General features: G+C 38.3%; 1 long non-coding RNA gene across 4 annotated transcripts in view; it reads left to right on the top strand.

Moving 5' to 3' along the window:
* The window catches only part of LOC125620119, a 73,353-nt gene that overhangs the window by 19,218 nt on the left and 32,781 nt on the right, over positions 1 to 21,354 (top strand). For all 4 annotated transcript variants that reach the window (XR_007351699.1, XR_007351700.1, XR_007351698.1 and 1 more), the window contains exon 3: positions 213 to 392. This is a non-coding gene — a long non-coding RNA (uncharacterized LOC125620119). The remainder of the gene's footprint in view (positions 1 to 212; positions 393 to 21,354) is intronic.

Raw genomic sequence — 21,354 nt, 5'->3', positions numbered from 1 at the left:
TCTGAGGAGAGTGGGGACAGTGCTTCAAGTGCTTCAGAATGAAACATTTAATCCTACTGCTGAGTGCTTTCCTGCAACACCTCTGTGAAGTTGTGAAATAGCATCCTTGATAAGAACTACAGAACAAAGCTGAGAGTTGCTGGTCAGGGCTGGTATGAGACCTATGGCCATGGAACTGACCCATCACCAAGCTCCAACCTGAATGTCCCCAGGTGATCCACAGACACCAACTTCTAACCAGACAAACTGCATGATTTCAAGAGTGCGTTTTTGGAACTACCAGAAGGATCAGTGTCATTAGGAAACACAGCTACAAATGCTGTCACTTAACCCAACTTGAATGAATGAAGATCATGCTCAAGGGATATAAAGAACACAGCCTCATCTCTTTGGTAAGTGTTCTTATTTTATAATGACATATTATATTATAAATGCAGTGAATTCTGATTAGTTGTAGGACAAAGCTAAAAAATACACATTTTTTTTTTGTAGTACCAGTGATTGAACTGAGGGCCTTGCATATGCTAGACAAGCAATGAACTACATATTTTACTTTGAGACAGGTCTTGCTAAGTGCTGAGGCTGGCGTCAAACTTGTGAAACTCCTGTTTATCTCCCCAGTAGCTGGGATCACAGGTGTGCACCAATGCTCTCTGCTAAAAAGTCTTTTTTTTTCATAAGAACATAGAAAAATATAATAGCCACAAGACATTGTGAACTACCTCTCAAAATTAAGCAAATTATCTAGAATTTATTAAAGGCTGAGAGATCTGTTCCTCTTTTGCACGACTGAGGTCGGTTTAAAATATCACTTCTTTTTTTTTTGTGAGGGGGTGCTAATGATTGGACTCAGGGGCACTCAACCACTGAACCACATCCCCAGCTTTTTTTTGTATTTTATTTAGAGACAGGGTCTCACTTCGTTGCTTAGTGCCCCGCTGTTGCTGAGGCTGGCTTTGAACTCGGGATCCTCCTGCCTCAGCCTTTCAAACTGCTGGGATTACAGGCATGTGCCATTGCACCCCCCACCCCTCCCCCCAACAAAAATCACTTATTTAGGGAAGCCTTCCTGGACTACCCAAAGCAAAGGTCTCCCTTGCTATTCTCTGCCTGTACACTGTTTGTGTCTTCAATAGTGTGTATCATAAGCTGTCATTATACATTGGTTTGTTTGTTTTCTTGTTTTTTACTGTGTCTTGACAAGACCACAAATTCCACAAAGGTAAACACACAAAGATGTGTGCACTTCTTTAACCTCACATACCCAGAAAGAGGTACTATACTTGGCACATAGAAGTACCTAAAAATAATCGCAATAGAATGAATGTTCCATTAGTGACAGTCTTTTGACTAACATCTTTCAACAAAAACTTCTGAAATCAAGATAAAGCCTGTTCACAAGTCAGTATCGTCAGTATCAATTTTAAAAGTCTAAGCAGTTTTTCAGAGAGGTAATTGATTAATTCAGTCCAAGAGTTGATGCATGTTAATTCTTGAAGTTATTCTAACGAGGCACACAATAATTTGAATTCTACAATTTTATATTTATTTAATGTTGATTTATCAAAGTTTGCCAACAGCCAGATTTTACCCAGAGAGATAGTGACAGTGAGGATGGCTTAACAGAAGCCATGAAAGTGAGTTCAAGTTGGATTGCAGCTCAATTAATGGATGGTTTTATCTTCCAGATTAGGACATGAAGCTTCATCCAGTTCAGTTCCACAGATAACTTATAAATAACTACAGTGTTTTAGATAGCTGAATGGCTTAGATAGGGTTTCTGTACTCAGTTTTTTAGTACTTGATAGACTTAGTCTATTGGAGAGAGATAAACTTGACAATTTTGACAAACACTGAAATATAAATATGAGCACTGATTTAGTCACTCAGATGAGCTTGTTACCCAGGAGCACTGAGGAAGACTTCCCAATGGAGATGACATGAAGTTCAGCCTCAAAAAGCCCCACCTTAGAGTCTTGGCGTCTGGTGTTTCCTCTGCTGGAACAGATTGCCCCCAGATTTTCTAGAGCATCTCAGGTTGTCTCCTCCATTACTATTTCTCTGTTTTATTCTTGACATTTACTATTATCTGAAATTATCTTGACATTTATCTGTTTACGGTCAGTCTGATCCCTCAAGAATATAAGCTCTATGAGTATAGAGACCTGGTCTTCTTAGCATCGGGAAGTAGTTTTATTAATTGCAAAGTGACATGATAAAATTACTCTGGAAAAGCCATTCTGACAATGGAGCTTAGAAGGAATTGTAGGGGACACAGACTTAGGTAAGAAGAACATTAGAAGGTTCTCGTGACTTAATAAGAGTGATACAGGGAAAGATCTAAATTGCTTCAAGAAGCATGAAGGTGCATATTGAATCCACGACTTGCTGAATGAAGAAATTCCAATTCACACTGGCTTCACTCATCCTCAAAGAGACTCTGCTCATTCCCACTTTAGATTCTGTAGTTGTTTCCTCTTCCTGGAAAACTTCTCCAGATCTCTGTATTGTATTTAGATCTCTTCTTACATGTAACCTTCTTAAAGATTTCTTTCCTAGCCACCTTGTTTAAAAGCATTCATCTTCATACCCTGGTTTTGTTTTTCCTCCTGGTATATTCACTCATTATCATTACATTATACACAAAACATTATATTACACATTATATGTAAGTTTCCATAAGGCAAGAACTCAGTCTGCCTTGTTCACCACTTCATTTGCAATGGACAGCATGTAACAGGAATTCAGCATATTTATGGAATGAATAAATAGACCAGACTGGGTATGAAGGTGATTAATAAGGACACTGAGTCATTATGAAATTAGAATAACAGAAGGGAGTTTGGTAGAAGTTACAAGTTCATAAGGAATGCTCTTCATCAAGACAGACTCAGATAAGCAGGATTACCCAGCATCAAACAGTGTTTGACACATAGGAGGAGGACCTCAATCTAAAATGAATGAAAGAACACCTTGCTTGCTTTTCCAATTAATGTATACTGAGAAATTCATAAAAACGACATCCTAAATGAATAATTAATTCTCTTCAGAGATTTTTCAAAGTCATACTGGTTTTGCTACTATTTGTATGTACCAATGAGCCTTTGCTGGATTTGTTAAACCATCTGTACCACAGATTGTTTTAAACTGTTTTCTCAATAGTTTACCTGAGGATCACGTCTTAATTTTTAACCAGATTAACAACATAATTTTGAGAGTTCTACAAAGCTTTGCTCCTGAAGAGCTCCATTCCCTCTCTCCTTCTTTTATAGTTGTCATATTCATATGTGTTACACATAAGTTATATCTTTATATTGTATGTTCATCACATATTATTTACTATGTACTTTTCTTTTTGATTTATTGGTTCTTTTTAGTTATACATGACAGCAGAATCTGTTTGGATATAATTAGACAAGCATGGAAAATATCTTATTCTAATTAGAGTCCCATTCTTATGGGTGTTACTATGTACTTATCTTTACCAGTGCTCTTTATTTCTTCTTCTGGGGTTGAGTTTTTGTCTAGTGATCTTTAATATCAGTCTGAAGGACTCCCTTTAGAAACTTCTGTAGTGCAGGTTTGCTCTGAAAAATCCTGTTTTTATTTATCTGTGAATGTCTTAATTTCTGCTTCATTTTTGAAGTATAGTTTTGTTAGAGGTAGAATTTTTAAAAAAATATTTTTCAGTTATAGGTGGACACAGTATCTTTATTTTATTTTTATGTGGTGCTGAGGATCGAACCCAGCATCTCACACACGGTAAGCAAGCGCTCTACTTCTGAGCCACAACCCAGCCCCCAGAGAGAGAATTCTTGATCCATAACTTTGAATATGCCATCCACTGCCTTCTGGCATTCATAAATTCTGATGAAAAATCAGCTCTAACTCTTATTGAGAATCCCACATGTGTTAGCCAAGATAAATCTCAGTATATTCTCCTATAAGGAGAAAAGGATTACTTTGGTTCATGGTTTCAGTCCATAGCACTTGGCCCCTGTTGCCTTTGGGTCTGTGGTGAGACAGTACATTATGGTGGGAGCATGTATTACAGCAAAGTTGCTTACTTCATGGAGGCTGAGGAGCAAAAAGAGAAAAAGAGGAAGGATGAGTGTCTCAATATCCCTTTCAAGGGCATGCCCTCATATGGCTGGAAGACTTCCAACTAGTCCTCACCTCTTAAAAGTTCTACCACCTTCCAATAGTGCCATAAGCTAGGAACCAACCCTTTAACACATGGGCCTTGGGGGAACACTTGTAAAATATGGTACCTTGTATATAATGAGTCACTTCTTTCTTGTTGTTTTCAAGATTCCCTATTTTTATTTTTCAGTAATTTTATCATAATCTTTCTAGGTGTAGTGCATACATATTTGTATGTACCAATGAGCCTTTGCTGGATTTGTTAAACCATCTGTACCATAGATTGTTTTAAACCGGTTTCTCATCAGTTTACCTGGGAATCACATCTTAATTTTTAACCAGATTAACAACATAATTTTGAGAGTATACAAAGCTTTGCTCCTGAAGAGTTCCATTCCCTCTCTTTTAGCTTATCCTACTTAGAGTTTTTCATTGTTGTTTTAAGCTTCTCAAATGTGTAGCTTAATGGTTTTAAAAAATAAAATTTGAATAGTTTTTAGCCATTGTTTCTTTATATTCTTTCTGTTCCTTTTTCTCCTTTCCTTCTGCTAACTACCACCATGCACTTATGGTGTCCCACGGGTCTCTGAGGCTTTGTATACTTATTTTTTTATTCTTTTTCCCCCTCTTCTTCAGGCTAAATAGTCTCAATTGACCTATCTTAAAGTTTATCAATTCTATCTTCTTCCCACTCAACTCCTGCTGTTGAACTCTAGTGAATTTTTTATTTAGGTAATTGTATTATTCGACTCCAGAATTTCTATTTGGGTCTTTAAAAAAACACAATAATTTCTGTCTCCTTCTATAGTGAGTCTTCCTTCTCATACTTTCTTTTCTTAGTTCTTTGAATATGTTTAGAATAGATAACTTGAACCTTTGTCTAATAAGTCCAACATTATTCTCCCAGGGAGTCTCAATTGACTGCTTTTCCTCCAGATATGTTTTTCTTTTTGCATGTTTCATAATTTTATAGACATTAAAAAACCTGAACATTAAAAAACATAACTTGACAACTCTGGAAATCAGATGCTCTCCTATCTCCCTGGATTTATTATTATTGTTGGTTTGATTCTGAATTAATTCTGTCAAGTTTATATCCTTTGTCATGTATGGTTACTAGACTCTTCACTTCAGTGAGTTTAGTGGTCAATAATGATTGGACAGAAATTTCATTAAATATCTAAGACCAATAAGCTTTGCTGTCTTTGGTAAAGAAATCTGTGTGAGTATTTGGAACAAGCCTTCAACATTCAGCCAGGAAGTTTCTAACTCTGCCTTGTCCTTGCTTGTGCAGAACCTCAAAGTCAAGCAAAGCTGAGAAATTAAGGACTTTCCCGGTGTTTTTTGAGTATATGCACAGGCCCAGGGATGCATATAGCCTTCTAGATTCCCAGAAATATACTAAAAATTTTCAAAGCTCCTTAAAGAAATTTCAAGTCTCAGATTTTCCCTTTAACTTTTTTAGTTAGTCTACTGTTTGACTCAACTATTACTTAACATATTAAGCAACTGTAGAGTTCCCAACCAATGCCTCTAGGAAAAGTGCCTACACATTGGGTATGCTCCAAGTCAGTTCAAATAAAGACAGTTTTTGAGTAAAATATTTTTATGAACCACCAGAGAGCAAAATAATGCTAATTCTCTTGGATGGGACTTTGAAGGAGCTCTAACCCCATTATATCCCCTCCAGTGGTTGCCAGGATGTTGGTATTCACTGTATTGCAGGCTATTGGTTTTCAAGGCTATCATTGATTTGAGGAGGGGGAAACAGGGATAGGGAAAGTTAAAATCTCATAAGTCTTACTGCTCTTTCTGATAAATGACAACTTTTTGAATAAAGTGATGAACTGAACCTCTAAAACTGTGAGACCAAAACAAACTCTTCCTCCTCTTAGTTGTTCTTGTCAGGTATTTTGATTATAGCAATGGAAAACTTATTAACACAACATTGATTAATATTATAATATAGTTATGTTATTATTAAATAATTATATTTAATATATAATTGTTATTACTAAATTTTATTTTATTATTTTATTGCTCATTTTACTGAATAAGCCTTTGAATAATTTCCAGAGTTCTGAAAGAGTTGATTCTGATAATTTTTTTTCTGGTGTTCTCATTGCTATTATAGAGAAAATTTCAGAGGTCCATACTCTGTTATTACCACTGATGTGCCTCCACAGATTCTTTCCGTGTCATTTATCCTTTCCTTCACATAAACTATTGTTTTTTAAACATTAAAAACATTAAAACCCCAAATGGTTTATATTTGTTCTGTTTTTAAAAGGTGAGTTTTATGAGATGTTTGTTTTTATAAAACCACCAATGAAAAAAGGCAATTAAAAAGATGACAAATTGATAAACCACAGAAAAAGATAAATTGTTTTTGGCCGTCTATAAATTTCACAAATATTTTGTCTTTTTGCTTGTTTGGACCCAGTTAACTTGAAAATTCCATTTACATTTTGACCTTGTGTCAGTTCCTTATATCCTCCTTCGGCCCAGGCAAGCCTGCTTTCAGCAGCCCCCTTAGTGTTGACCATCAGTGTCACATTAGTCAGCCTGGGAGACTCTGATGAAATACCACAGACTAGATGACTTAACAACAGAAATTTAATTTCTCATAGCTCTGGAGTCTGGAAGTCTAAGACCAAAATGCTAAAAAATTTGATTTCTCCTGAGGCCACTCTCTTTGATTGCAGAAGACTGTCTTCTCACTGTGCCAGAACAAAGCTTTTATTTCTGTGTGCCCATAGTCCTGGAGACTCTTCTTCTTTTAAGTATTTACCAGTCCTACTGAATTAAGTCCCCACCCTTATGACTTCACATGACCATAATTATCTCCTTAACTCATTGTGTCCCATCATTCCAGATAGGAAACATCTACAAAAATTTAAGCATAGTATATAATTATTTAATAATAACATAACTATATTATAATATAATATTAATCAATATTGTGTTAATAAGTTTTCCATTGCTGCAATCAAAATACCTGACAAGAACAACTAAGAAGGAGGAAAAGTTTGTTTTGGCCTCACAGTTTCAGAGAGGTTCAGTCCATGGCTGGCCAATTCCATTACTCTGGCCAATTTCATTCAATTCGATTGCTCTGGGCCAAGATGAGGCAGAATATCAGAGTTGGAAGAGCATGGCAGGAGAAAGCTGCTCAGCTCATAGCAGCCAGAAACACACACACACACACACACACACACACACAGAGAGAGAGAGAGAGAGAGGAATCAGGGACAAAATACAATCCTCAAGGTCATGCCCTCAGTGATCTACTTCCTTCAGCCATGCCCTACCTGCCCTACAGTTACCATCCAGTAATCCATTTGAATTATTAATCTAAATGGATTAATCTACTGATTAGGTTATAACTCTCAGAATCTAATCTTTTCACCCCCAAATATTCCTGTATTTTCTCAGACATGAGGTTTTGGGGGAATACCACATATCAAAACCATAACATTAATTGATATATATACATATGAATATAAACACATACAAATATGTGTGTGTGTCTGTGTATATACATATATACATACACACACATTCTCACTTTCTCTTTCTCTCCATTATGATTTCCAACTTATTTTAATGCATCTGTGTCAATTTTGTTGAAATATTTGCAGAATTGAACACTTGGACTTAATGGGCTAGAGATCCTATTTCCAAATACTGTCACACTGGGATTTAGGACTTCCACATACACATTTTGAAGGTACACAATTCAGGTCATAACAAATGTCTAACATGGTAACTTTTCCATAAACACTTTTAGTGATTATATGTAACCTCCTTTGCCTCTTGCCCTTCACTTTTCTACATCATTCCTATCCCTTTGTAAACATCTCCCAACTAGTCTATATGATGTCTGGTACAATGAATGGGAGAGCGACATTATGTAGAGCTCCAGACATTAGTCTTGACATCAGAGTCAAGATCCCCCTCTGGAACCAAACAGCTGTATGACCTTGAGTCAGTCAGCAAGCTCACTGATTTTCGTTAGCTTTTGCATTTTAGGGTGTGTTGGCCTAAAATGCCCTCTACTCCCAGGTCCTGAATTTGTCATCAACCTTTATTACTAAAACAGGCTTGTTTCATCCTCTTTGTGGTATGTCTAAGAGCTAATTAGCAAAATATAACCTACCAAGTGTGCTGATTAAATAGTTCTGAGTGGTTTCTATTTCTGCCCAGATTTTTTCTGGAAATGCTGTTCCTGCTGTTGCTGCTCAAGTAAGAGTGGCATTAGCATTTGTGGGAAGCTTAGTCCAGGAAGAAAGATGACATGACGTGCAGTGAGAGAGTGGATTGGGTATTGATGGGTGCAGGTAATTAGGGGTGGAGCAGAACCTGGGAGTTCCCACATGTGTATTTAATCAACCAACTTTTGCTGAAAATCTACTTGTTCCAAGCATTGTGAGAAATGAAGTAGAGCTCACATCAGGGCTTTCTCTGATCACACGATGTGGTCTCGCATGAATTATAGTTGTAGAAAAAGGAAGATGACCTGCATTCAGATCTTGGACTTGTTCTTTATTCTTTTGTGACCCTGTGACCACAGTCAAGTCACTTGGCTACTCAGAGTCTTGATTATTCCATTTTAAAAAGAAAGGATTGATCAGGAATTTTATATGGCTGGTGGTACCACTTTGGCTTTCACCTTCTAGAAGCATGTTTCCTAGGGAGTGGAGTGTGGATCCTGACTAAAATAAAATCAATGAACATAATAGTCCTTGTTCTCCTAATGGAATTTTCTTTATACTTAAAAAGAGAGCCAAAGGCTGCAGCAGAAGGATGGCAAGTTCCAAAGCCAGCAACTTAGTGTGGCCCTCTGCAACTTAGCAAGACCCTGACTGAAAACAAACGCAAACTGAGGATGTGGCTCAGTGGTTAAGTGCCCCTAGGTCCGATACCCAGCACCACAGAGAGAAAGAGAGAGAGAGAGAATGAGAAAGAGAGAAAGCCAAAACCCAAACACCAAATTTTAATGCTAACATTGTTCCCTAAATTGCCAAAGAACTAGATTTCATTATTTTCAACAAATTCAATAGAAGCTGCCCATACCTTTGGAGTTACTGATTTATGGCCTTTGGTTCTCTAGGACCTGATGGTGCCTTTGTGTTCAGGCTAACATGGCCTTGGTGTCAGCCTTCATGGGGAGATTGTATCACAAGGGAGGTTGTAAAGCACAGTGGTTAAGGCTTAGGCTTCAGGCCAGAGCTGGATTCAAGTTCTGGCTCTGTCATTCACAACCATGTCACTTTGGTAAGGTACGAACTTCTCTAGGCCCAGTTTCCAAATCTATAAAACAAGGATGATGCTGTTACCCACTTCAAAGTCACCGTGAAGATCAATTTTTCAACTGCGTTAAAGTTATCAGTGACTGGCATAAAAGTTAAAAGCACAAAAAAATGTTACCTTGAGTAACTGATAGGAAGAACTCTTTCTTTTATTTTTCCAGAATCCATACGGCCTAGCTATAATTATTTTTTACTGTTCTTTAAACTTTATATCAATTTCATCCAGAGATTAGGATGGTTCCAACTATAACATGAGTACTTGTTTAACCTAAGATGTCATTAATTCATCTTTCAGATGTCTTTTTAGAGATATAAACCACTATCTCATGTTGTTGGAGTACTTACAAAATTTGGAAGAAACCAAGTGAAGAGAAACATGCAGTCAAAGAGACTCAGGAAAAATTTAGAATATAATTTAAAGTCTTAATTCTTTTTATATGTACAGTTATCTCATACATTTATGTTTATAAACAGTACCATAGTATTTATGAAAAAATGCTTAAAATCTTTGAGGATTTACATATAATTTCTTCAAACTCTATCCAAGATACAGGACATAAACAAGTCCACAATACTGGTGTAAATATTTTTAAAGTCTTTCCAAACCAACAAATCTAAATATGACTCTTCCTTTTATTTTCCCAGTCTCCCTCTTTCAAATGAACACACTGGTTTTCTTTAGATCCCAAAGGTACTCTGAAATCATGTCCTGGTGATCAGAGGATAAAATATCAAAAGTTCCCCCTCTAACATATGTAAAAAAATTTTAAGCCATGGCACTCAGATAAACAGAGACTGAAAGTAAGCTGGCTTTGCCTCAAATTATTGGAAACTTGATAGTATTTCAGAATCTAGAAACAGATCTTAAGCTGGGTAAATGTATTCTTAGAAAAGGGAGAAAATATGGGCTGTATGGATAAGAAAGGTTTTGGTCATAGGAGAGGCCAAAGATTAAGATAGGAAGATAAATCTGCTAGGACCTGCCTAAATTTCGTTGGATTGAAATCACAATAACCTGTGGCTGAATGAGGTGTCCTAGCTGCTCCAAGATACTTGACTTTTGAATAACTAGAGAGCTTCTCTGGTGTTTACAAACCCGTGCAACTTCGTGTTTACTCCTTGCAGATCACTCATGCAGACATTTATGCAGTTCACTTCCTGAACTCTAGATCTCATCTTCCTTGTAACCATCATGCTTACACACATAACTCACACTGTTTCCTGAGGCTGATGTGGGGAAGCAAAGCGCAGCAGAGTCTGAGCTTTGGGAATGGCCCCTTGATTTTCTTTCTGTGTGTTAGTATAAAAAGACCCCGAGTGTTTTTTTTTTTAAGTATGCATTTTTTTATTAACTTCCAAACTCTGACAACAAATTTTGCTCCACAACATATTAAACAAATGTCCATCAATAACAGAATGAATAATCTGAGAGCATACTCACCACAATGGAATGCATTACAGCAATTAGAATAAACAGCCTACTGCTAATGCAACCAACATGGCAGACTCTCATTAACAGAATGTTGAGTGAAAGAAGCCAGGCACAAGAGTATGCACTGCATGATTCCTGTTACATAAAGTTCAAGAAAAGGGACATGAATTAGGGTAGAGTAGAAATTATCCAGTGGGTGAGGAGGTATCATCTAGTGTGATGGTAGCTTTTTTGTTCTGAGGGCTGGCTATACAATTGTAATCTTTATAAAAACTCACTAAATTGTATATGAATAACAAGTACCTTTTAAGAATATTTCAAGTATATTTCACTTCATTAGAAATCTTTTTTTTTATTAAGATATTTGGAAAACAAGTGACTCTTAGTTCCTTAGCTAAAAACGTCTTTTCTGATTATAGTCTGACATCCCTCATTTGTGTTTTGGCCCTTTCTGCATTTTGTAATTTGTGTTGTGAGAAAGTCTTTTAAGACTTTTCAAAAATTTCCATGATGGCCTCCTTGGTAAACACAATAAAGTGTTTGTGATATCTGAGGACTAATGATTCACAGATTGCTGCATTATGGCTTTGGGACACTGCTGACAAGCATGGACTTTTCAAGGTGCTCTTCCTGGGGTCATATGAGCCATCAGTTAACTATTTCTTTTGTTCACAAAGATTTCAGGAAAGTACATGTTCTTTTATGGCAAGGTTGCAGTGCTGATTATCCATTGGCAGGGGCTTTGTGTATTTTAGTTAGCAATGTGAGATTTCTTAGAGTCACCTGATGTTAAAGGGCAACTGGAATAGCTCAGCTGTGAGGATGTCGGAGCACGGGCTACAAGAAGGTCTCGTGAGCTCTGCCATGCTAGCAATTTTTGAAGTGCTCTGTTTGTTCTTTATTTTTTGAACTGATTGGTCACTATTATTAATAAGAGACTATCAAAAAGACATGAAATCAAATAAATTAATGATTATTTTTTTCAATATAAAAATAAAACTGGTTTAAAAAGTTGTTTTATTCTGTAATAATGTGGGAATCTGGACATATCTTGAGCTCATCAGAAGGAATATCTTAAGACTGTTTTAAAATGCTTGAGTCTTTAAAAATGTCAAAATGTAATTATTTTTACTAATTAAAATTATGTTTGAAAGAAAACAAAATACTCACTTTTCTTTACTAATATTGAAGGCTACTAGGATGTAATGTGAGAGGCTGTTATATATCCAAGAACCTTAGTAAAGCTTTAAGCGAGGCCCTTTAAAAATTCTTTCAAATAAAAATCTATATTTTGCCAAGAAGGAAAAGTTTAATTTGCACGCGTGCATGTGTGTGTGTGTATGTGTGTGTGTGTAATTGAACCCAGGGGCGTGCTACCCCTGAGCTACACCCCCAGTCCTCTTTTAATTTTATTTTGAGACTTACCAAATTGCTGAAGCTCTCACTAAATTGCTAAGGCTGGTCTCAAACTTGCAATCCTCCAGCCTCAGAAAATTTTGATTTTAAATCCTTAAACAGATGATTGTAGTATAAATTTTTTGTATAGCGGGTTTCATATTCTAAGCCATAGGGGGTGAAAAAGTACCTTATCAGTTTTTTTTCTCTCTCTAACCTTATTTAATGACAAGTTAGCAGCCATATGAAGTAATTTTCTTCTAGATTTTAATGAAACCATTTTTAGTTTTGTTTTTAACTTCAATTTATGTAAATGTGCTATTAAACGACCTATAAAATAGAGATAGAAGAATGTAGTTGCACAGCCCTGGATTTTAAATAAGAATTCAAATTCATTGAAATTTGTTATGTACTAGATATGAGACAAGTCCTCTCTTTTCTCTTACCTTAAATTTCCACATTTGCAAATGGGGTTAATAATTCCTGTCCTGGCTAAATCACACGTTTGTTTTCTCACTTGAGTTAATGTAGCTATGAAAGTTTTAAATGTTACTTTAAAAAATCTGGACTTAGAGCTGTTTCTGATAATTTAAAGTATTTAAAACCATAATAAACCATAATAACATAGGAACCATTCCTAAATGAAGAACCCTCAAGTTTCAAAAGTGTTGACTTTTCAAGGCCATAGGATTTCTGGGTAACCAGCTTCCCCCACAAGGAAACACTTTGCTCTCTCAAGCTGGCTTGAATCTGACACCATTGCTTCCATCCAATAGGATGCTCAGTGTCATTTCAGGAACCCTCAGTCCCCCAACAGTGATGGCCTATTTCAATACTGATAGCTATCAATCTATCTCTCCCTCTCCCTCTCCCTCCTAAGGAGCACAAAGATACTCTTTCCTAGGTCAGGCTACAGTTTGTGAAAGTAAAACCATTAAAGGAGCCTAAGATTTAGAGTACCCAAGTGTGACTTTTCTTAAGGAACAAACTGTCATAGTCAAACCTCCCTCCCTTCATAAGCAGATGAAATAATCTGATGAAGGCACAGGGTGGTGTGAGTGGGAGAATTGGTAAAGTGGAGGGGGCCTCAAGTCCTCCCCTCAACTGGCCCACTGCCCTCTGTACAGCAGCATGATGGGGGACAGAGAGAAGCTCTTCTCCAGCCAGACTCTTGACTTTGAAAAGGTAACAGTTCCTTTCCCTTAACCCTGACACAGAGGTTCATCTTCTCTGAATTTCCTTGTGTTCCAAGGAGAGATACAGAGTTTCTTCCTGTCAGACCAATACTTTGGGATCAAAAGCTGAGACACTTTGCTAGCATATTAATTTCTGTGTGATCTCCCAAACCAGCATCTTGCTCAGAGAGAACCTCCACAAAAACTTGAAATTCACTGACTACTGGAATGTACCTCATGGTTCATCTAAGGCGTGAAATGTGGAACAGATTTCCTGCTAAATGAAATAATTTTCTAATATGTTTGCCTATTCAATGTAGTTTGCCAAAAACTGAGACTGTCTTGGTCAACAGAAGCCAAGACCATCATTAAGCATCATACCTTCTGCTAAAGTGCTTCTGCTAAAGGGGCCTACTCTGAGTTGTATCTGATACATAAGATCCATCTTTTTGCACTGCCTCTCCAAAGCCATCTTCCAGTCATAGGAAATAACTTAGGATGTGTTGTTGACCTGGGTTGATAAATAGGTTATCCAGCAGCTTATGACATGAACTAGCTCAAAATGATGAACTTAGAAATTCAATTGAAAATACCAGGAGATCAAAGTTAGTACTAGGTACTGAACTCAAAAGGGAACACATTGAAAAGCAGACAAAGCTGAGATCATGCTGTCCATTTCATGACACCCAAAACTACAGGGAGTTAACACCCTAAGTAAGCCAAGAGGGAAAATAAAACCCAGCAGGGAACGGCAAAAGGTAGAAAGGCAGAGAAAAAGAATGGCTGAGAACATTTCCTGAATATTTTGTCTCTTTTCCTGGGATTTTGTGCATTCTTTAAAATATACCTCCATTGTTTTGAGTGAAGATGACATTTATTGCACCCATAAGAGCAAAACCATAACAGATGCATACACTTCTTCCATTTTTTTCCACTGAAGCTTTTTTATTATGGATAAAAATTATTATTTTGTTATGGATTCTCTATGTTAATGGGGCTGGATAACTCATTAGTAATACTGCAAATATTCCAGACCTCAGGATTCTAAGTTACCAGACTGAGATAATTACACCTTACGCTCTTCATGGCCTCCTCTGGTCTCCTGGCTTTAGGAGGGGGCACTCCTTTGGGGCCCAGAGAATTTCAGCACTTTCATTTCCAGTTTCAGTTCACAATTTGTAGCAGATGGTCGCCCCAGCGGAGAGCCCTGGAGGTGGCTGACTCCTAGATTTGTTAGGAGGGGAATGAAGAATTCCTCAAGAATTCATTTTGCATCTCTGGCCAGTAAGAGAAGGCAACTAGGGCTGGGGTTGTGGCTCAGTGGTAGAGTACTTGCCTAGCATCTGTGAGGCCTTGGGTTCGATTCTAAGCATCACATGTAAATAAATAAAATAAAGATCCAATGACAACTAAAAAATATATATACATATAAAAAAAGAGAAGCAACTAGAAAAATGCTGCAGACTGTACTTCCATTTTGCATAGTTGACTATTGAGAATTAAAAAAAAAAAAGACTTAAGCAGCAACTGTGAAATTTAGGGCAGTTCCAGCTCACCTGGTGAGACTGGTATCAGTCAGGGAGGGCTGTAAATTCTGTCCCTGTACATGGGAGGAGTCAGAGGTGCCCATATTCCTACTTACTGGAGACCAGCACTATGAGGGACAGAACCACTACCTGGATATCTCTCAGAGGCTTTTCCTCTATTTTCGATGCAGGATTTTTATTGCACAATTGAATCCTTTATGTTTTTTAATCTTAATAAGAGTTTTTCTTAATTGAAAACCTGCATTAGAGAAGAATTTAAAATACATTGATTCGACTAGTTGTTGTTTTCCACCTTGAAAAGCAATTTGAAAATGCTAACTGGGAAAAATCTATATTCTTAAAATATCACAAGTTCCTGTCTTTCAGTCTTTTTGTGGAAAATCCATTAGGGACTCTTGGTTTCAATCTGCAGTAGCAGTTGGAATCCAGGCTTCCAGCTGAGGAGTGGACCATATAGCTTTGGGAAGCCAGCTCAATGGGAACAGTTCAGAAATTCCTAACTCACAGGTCACTCACTATAGGTGTCACCATAATTTGGTGTTTTCTGACTCATCTCTCTCATCCCCAGTTCTAAAAGGCTCAGGAACCTAGTTCCTGTCATCGAGGCAGCACAATGGTTGCAAGTCAGAAAGACTTAAGAGAAAAAGTGACCGTGTGCTCTCTCTGCCAAGCGTAAAACAGAAGCCCGTTTGTGCAGCTCTTCTTTGGTCATCCTGCCTGGGTTCCAGAATAATCTGCTACATGAAAAGAGGAGGCAGGAGCCCCAAATTACAGCTTCCATCTACCCCACCCCCAACCCCGCATTTCATAGCTCTTCTTTCATTTTTAGAGGTAGTTCCCACCAGAGGAATGTCCCCAGTTTACCTCAGAATAAACCCTTCATTTGGGAAAAGCACCCAAAGAATCTCCCGGAAACAAGAGCTCTGATTGGCATGGTGGCATTTCTTTCCTGATGGGAGGGGGAGATTTGGCCCTGTTGTTCACCCCGACGAATTAATACCGTCACTAAGCAACCGTCTTAACCCCAGTCCAGATTCTGCAAGATGAGAAAGAATGAGGCCACTTATTCCCCAGCCTCTCTTTATTACCAGCTCTTGGCTTTGTCGGAACAGACTGTGGACATAAAAAGTGTCCTTTGGCTTACTGTAGAGGGAATGATGTATTTTAAGAGAGAATGACAGAAAACAACAATGGGCTTAAAGCAGGCTGAGGTCACTCCCTGCAGCTCTAATGAGGCATCTGAGACGGCAAATGGGTACCAGGGACCCATTACAGACTGCATAGTTTTATAAACATTATTTAAGTCTCACAACCACTCTGAAAGTGGATGTTAGCTTTACAGAAATGAAACCCAGAGTGAAGAGAATAGGCCAGGATCATGCAGAAATGAGCTGCTGAGTCAGGCCTGGGTCCTGGCTTTGTCTGGTTTAAAGCACTCAACCTTTCCTCTATATCCACGGCAGTTACCAAACTTCTGCCCTGGGAAAAATGTAAGATATATAGCTATGTAAGTTATAATGTTTATTAACTGGTGTTTCCAGGTTTATAAATCATATTGAAGTGCTCACTAGCCAATTACGATTTGATATTTTTCTGGCCACAGTAGCTTACTATTGTTTGATCATATATTTATATTCATCTAGTGTTTATAGAACTTTCTGGGGGCTTCCTGGCTTTACACAGAAAGAATGAAGAGGGGACAAAGTCAGGTCTTCCTAGTGATATGGGAATTACCTTTTCTCACTTTCCTCTGAAGATACCCTCCCCAGTCCACCAGGCAACAACTGTCCATATGGACCACATCTTAAATTTACTTCCCTCTTTGGCAATCCAGAAAGCTCTTATCCTCTAAGAGTCTTCTCAGTAAAGTCTTCATGTTCTTCCCATGGTTTATTGTTCCTTTACCTGCCCTCAGAGCACTCTGTGACACATGGCACTATGATTTATCACTCAGATCCTCTTTTTTTGAAGGATTTGTTGCCCCTAGTTGCTAGAAGTTCTGTGGGTAAATAGCCATCAGCTGTCAACCTCTCAGGGATTACCCCAGTTACCTGTTATTCCCCTTTCTGGGTAGCTCATGTTCTATGACTGATTGATGTAGAGCTAACCGTGGGGTTTCTGAGGCTCATCAGACCCAGCTTAACATCTGTGTCCACTCTTCTTTCTTCTCTTCCCTTCTAGAGATGTTGATTGCAAGGGAAACCTGGATGCTAGGCCCTGCCTCAGAGTCTGCTTCCTGGGGAACCAAAGTGCCATGTTCTCCTTTAGATCTTTTCTGTGCCAATTGTCTTGCCCATTAGATTGTGAGTTCCTTAGGGGCAGAAGCTGTACCTTATTTATAACCAAACTTAATAGTGTTTATCCCATTAGCTTGGTGGATGTCTGTTGGATTAATGAATGTAGTCACTTAAAATATATTGTGGAAAGAAAGGAACAGAGAATCTAGGTGCCTGTGGATGTGATACTTCAGTTGGTATCTTTTGTTTATTATCATAATATGCCTTTCCAAAAGAGTATGTATTTCTATTATCTCCCCACAAACAACTCCCTCATCCAAACTGGGAGTAGTATGGATTCCTTTCTCCTCCCCTAAATTCCATCCTACTAGACCAAAATCTGGAGTTTGGAGTATTTCCCCTGAGGAGCTATTGAAATAAAATGAGAAACCTGCATCAGTAGCACAGCCAGCATATATAATGACCCTGTGCCCTATAGCTCCTTGCAAGTATGGGTATTTTTCTCTTAGTTTATTTTGGTTTTAATCTAATTAAAGCAATACTTTATTTCATGTAAGATGAATGTGTTGCTCACACCTGGCTAGGTGACTCTGAGGGGCTACCTGGTGGTGGCATCCATAGTGCTTTCCCACTAGAGCAAGGTCACGTAGAGTTAGGGTCTAAAGATAGTAACAAGTTGAGGAACTTGGGAAGAACAAGGATTCCTTTCATGACTCTTTTGTGAAGACAATTTAAAGGTATGGGGCAACTTTCTCTAAGGAGAAGATAAAGTTATATATATATATATAATCTCACAACAGGAGTGTGAACAGTACTCCCAGAAGGAAAGCTTTACATGAGGGACCCGGTGAATGCTTTGAGGCACTTTGGGTCTCATATTATAACCTCCGTGGCTCTCAGGATTACTATGTCAGGGGTTTTCTTGCTAGACCTTCTAGTGGTTTGGAAAGAACATAGTCCAAAGGAAAAATTGTGAGGGTTCTCTCCCCTCATAGATAGTGGGTCCCCCTTCCCTTTGCCTTGTCTCCTGACGTGGGCAGGCACATCTCTCATGTCATGTGAAGCTCAGAATGGTTTCCTCAGATGTGACACTGGAGACCTTACTGATTTGTTGCAGGGCAGCTGTGTTTACATGAGCTTAACATATAAACAGTAGCTGCCAGTGTTGTACAAGCAGACTCATAAGGTAAGAAAAAAGCATATTTATTTGTAGCCTCTCAATGTTCCTTTATTTTCTGCTTACTATTATTGATAGTTCCCTGCTGTTGGATAAAAACTCCAGCAAGACCAAGATGTTTTGCTTATTCTTAGGTATAAGGACAATCCTTCAATCTTTAAACAGAATATACTGACTTAATTTAGCAATTCAAATATTTGGTCCAAGAGAGCAATTAAAACTCTGAACCTCTCTTCCTCCCTAATGGGTCTTCCAGCTGGAAGCCAGCTGTGGAGAATTCTGTGGTTAGATTCTCCCTAGTCCCTGGGGGCCTGGCCCATGAAAGGTAAAGAAGGGAAAGGTGAGGAATAGTCTCACTTTGAGTGGGATTATCATGGACCAGCCTTACATTTTAGGAGCTGCCAGTCATTTAAATCTGACTCTTGATTCCTTAGGGTGCTTTCAGAAGCAATTCACAGCTCCCCACAAAGTAATGCCCTTGGCAGTGCTGTTGGCTCCAAGTCAGGGCATCTCTATTTTGAGGGCTAGCTAGCGTTTCTTCTTCAGTCCCAAGACATTTATCTCCAAGTTCTTGCTGCTAGGATCTCTCAGGAGGCCCATGGGACAACATGCAGGATGACCCAGCCTATTATCTCTTTCCTTACGTCCATTACCACAATACTACACAACGCTTATCCCCCAAAATTTTGGGTACTGGTCAACCCTGCCACAGTAGCAGTCTCCTGACTTAGCTTCCTGAAAGCAAGTGGTTGGTGAAACATTCATTTTGTAGACTCCCAGATTAGAGTATCTTGGTGAAACTTGGAGAATTGGTCAAAGAGCACCTCAAAGAAAGCTCACAATACAAGCAAGAAAAAGCAGAGAGGATCTAGGAAAAGTTATCAGTTTAGAACTCCTGGAGTTCTGGAGATTGTGTGTGTGTGTGTGTGTGTGTGTGTGTGGTGTGTGTGTGTGTGTGTGCCTGCGCGTGCATGTGGTGTCTTAAGAATGGACATGGGTGGGCATGGAAGTGGGGGTGGAATGAGGTGAGAGAGAATACTCAGAAAATAGTTTGAGCTAGTTTGTGGCAGGTTTTACATACTACTACAACAAGAATTGCAGCTTTTAATATGTAGGAAGTAAGGAGTTATCAAAAGATTTGTAAAAGAGATGACATAGTGGGATTCCTTTGTTTTTTTGTTTGTTTGTTTTGTTTTTGGTACTGGTGATTGAACCCAGGGACATTTTATTAATGAGCTCCATCCCCAGTTCTTTTTATTTTTTGAGACAGAGTCTTGCTAAGTTCCTGAGGTTGGCCTGAAACTTGTGATCCTCCTGTCTCAATTGTCCAAGTCTCTGGGATTACAGGCATGCACAACTGCACTGGCTCCTTTTATCCCACAAATAATAATAATAATAATAATAATAATAAATAAATAAAAATAAAAAATTTAACAGGCAGTGTTTTCTAAGAAGGCAAAAGACCAAAAGAAGTCATCAATTGAAAGGGCCTAGGGGCATTTTCAGTTTTCCATGGAAAGATAATAAATTTCTATGGGAAAAACTCAAAGTGGAGAATGAGCCCTGTTCCTTTCTCTTCTGAATAGGCTGCCAATAGCCAAACCACTGGGAAGGAGGCTCTTGTGACTAGCCCAGGTACAGCTCTTCTCTTTGGTGCTTCAGGCTTAGCATGGCTACCCAGGAGCGGGGTGACCACAGAAGCTAAGCAGGAGAGTGACCTGGAGGGGTAGGAGCTTCCCCTTCCCAGGCCCAGGGCATCTGTAAAGCCAGACTTTCTTCAGGGAATGAAGGACACAGGTTGGGTGACTGGTCAGCAGATAACCATATTCCTCATGTCCTCTTCCATTACCACCTGTAGTATTCCAATATCTGAGAGATTTGTCAGAAGAATTCCTCTGTCATTTAAATAATGTTCAATTCTCCCAAGAAGCCATAAGAATTGGGAATATACTTTATTTTACTCCAGAAAATATGTCTAGTTTTTTTGGCACCTACTGAAGATATGATGCATGGAAGATTGAAAAAGAAAAACAACACTTTGACAATTTAAAACAAAAGTCACATCAACATTTCACTTGTTATCAATGATCTGAGAATTTTAGAGACTCACTGGATAAAAGAAGACCTTCTTTTCATTTTCATAGAAAGAAACAATACAGGTTTGAGGGAAGTTTAACTGTATTTATTATTATTATTATTATTATTATTATTTAAAACAGTAACTTTGAATACTTAGAACTTAGGTTTGAAAGATTAGTGGAGGTACATTTTAACATCCTATTTGTCGGGGACCTTCAAGGAGAGAGGTGTTTCAGAAGAACAAAATATTCAGGTATTTTAAGTCATACCCCTTGAGGGATTTAACATTTGTGTGGAACATTTTTGATGGAAGATTTGCTCAAATGTTTTGTGTAACCACTGCTTTATGAGACAAATGTAGTACGTATCAGGTTCCATCTGCTTTGCTGACTGGAGAAGGTTATTGTGAAAACCAGTTTTTGGGTCGTTCTGAATTCTGCCCTTGCCCTTTGAAGCTACCCAAGCTTGTTGGCTGCTTATTGCTGCCCTCAATGCACCCAGTAGTTGTTGGCCCATAACCCTCCTGTTAGACATTAGTTTTCTCTGTATAGTTTCCTGGACAAGAGTTTGAAGATGTTCTGTGAACTGTAAAGTGCGGTACCCATATTTGTTGTTGACATTAGAGGTCTCAACCCTGGAAGAGAGTTGGGTTTGCTTTGGCTTGCTTTGATTAGTCTTGCTTACTTGCAATGTGATGTCAAAAGATCAGAATTCAAGTTCCATTTCTTCTTCTTGCTGCTACTTGGGCAAAATTTCTGCTCCTCCGTGCCTTGATTTTCCCACTAACAGTTATATAACATTTCCCTGCTCAGGGCTGAGGATCAAACTATGTCATACACTATAACATGTAGTGCCAA

The sequence above is a fragment of the Marmota marmota genome, unplaced genomic scaffold (assembly GCF_001458135.2).
Source record: "Marmota marmota marmota unplaced genomic scaffold, marMar, whole genome shotgun sequence".
NCBI classification, from domain to species: Eukaryota; Metazoa; Chordata; class Mammalia; order Rodentia; family Sciuridae; genus Marmota; species Marmota marmota.
This window is presented reverse-complemented; position numbering and strand designations above follow the sequence as displayed.